Genomic DNA, 1,714 nt, shown 5'->3' on the forward strand with positions numbered 1-1,714 from the left:
CGACTATTATACTACACGCTATAAATCACAGCGATTCACAATCTCGATAACTTCGCTCTCTACGAGTGCAAAACACACACTAGCTCGAAGCAGAATCGTAAATTACCCGAAACTCGCCGTGACTACTGTTTGCATTATCCATCCCTGGCTTTTCTCTGCCAGGCTTATATACTAATAAAGAGGCATCTTGATCACACTTGAACTTCCCCGATAATTCGAGAAACTCAGTCAGGCATGCGCCAGCAGCGTCACGTGACTTCCGCTGTCGTAACAATATTCATTTATTAATTACCATTATTTCATTTGCACTTTTATCCTGATATATTCATATTTAATATTATAAAGTATTGTATTTCGACAATGTTATTATGTACAAGTTAATTAAAAATTTCTAATTTAAAAACAGGAATAGAGATCGTCAGATCGTATAAAAACATGCTGAATCAAAATGCAAGAATATATTTTCAAGACTATAACTAGGGGCTCCAAAAAAAAAGTAAACAAACAAGGCTGAGAATAGTGTCTACAGCATTTATCAACCAAATATAAATTATCACTGGAAATGTTAATAAGTATTTCTGCTGATATTATAATGTACATGTTTGTGTGTGCGTGCACTCTTTAAACTGTGAGGAGAAGGAGGATGCTTTACAAAAGGATTTAGATCATTTAGTTAGTTTGGCAAATAAATGGCAGATGGGTTTTGATTATAATAAATGTAAGATAATGCGTGTGGGTTATCATAATTTGGATGGTAATAACTTAACAGTGTTATGCAAGAAAAGGACCTTGATGTGGTGGTTGATCAGTCTTTTAAGCCATCCAAGCAATGTAGGTGGTAGGGCAAATAGGATTTTAGGTTGTATCTACAGGAAATATTGAATACAAGTCTAAAGAGTTGTACTTAGATTGTATGTGTCACTAGTTAGGCTACATTTTGAGTATTGTGTTCAATCTTGAGCTCCTTACCTAAGAAAGGATATTGAATTGTTGGAAATGGTTCAGAGAAAGACTACTATAATGGTAACTGGGGTGGAAAGGTTGTCATAGGAGAAGAGGTTAATATCTCTGAAATTGTTTTTTCCAGAAATAGAAGAGTTAGAAGGGATCTGATTGAGGTGTTTAAGATAGTGTTGATGCATCTTTTTTTTATATTTAATGGTGAGAATGGTAGGACTAGAGGGCTCAAATATAAATTTTGGCAGGGTAGGAGTCATCTTCAGCCAAGACAGTTTCATTTTTCCAGTAGTGTAGTTGGCCTTTGGAATGGGTTGCCTTCAGATGTTGTGGAGGTGGTAAATTTAAGTGAATTTAAGATAATGCTTGTTCATTATATGAATGATGAATTTTATTTATTATATGGCTTTGAGGTTATTTTTTTAATAGGTCTAGTTTAGTGGATGGGATAGCTTAGATGGACCAATAGGTTCCTTGTTGTCCCTAAATATTATGTTATCTTATAATTTTAATGGAGTTAAAATAGGGATTTGTAGCTTGAGAAAATAATGTATACGCTATTTTTCAGCCTACTTTGCTTGGAGTCCCTAGTTGTAGGTTTGAAAATATAATCTTTTCATTTTAATTTAACTTGTTTCTGTATTATTTTGACTATCTCTATTCCCCGTTTTAAATTAAGAATTTTTAATTATCTTGTTTCTTAAATTTTTGTGTGTCCATTTATGTAGAATAGATTTTAAGCTACATACGTGTAAAT

The sequence above is a fragment of the Limulus polyphemus genome, unplaced genomic scaffold (assembly GCF_000517525.1).
Source record: "Limulus polyphemus unplaced genomic scaffold, Limulus_polyphemus-2.1.2 Scaffold4008, whole genome shotgun sequence".
In the NCBI taxonomy this organism is placed as follows: Eukaryota; Metazoa; Arthropoda; class Merostomata; order Xiphosura; family Limulidae; genus Limulus; species Limulus polyphemus.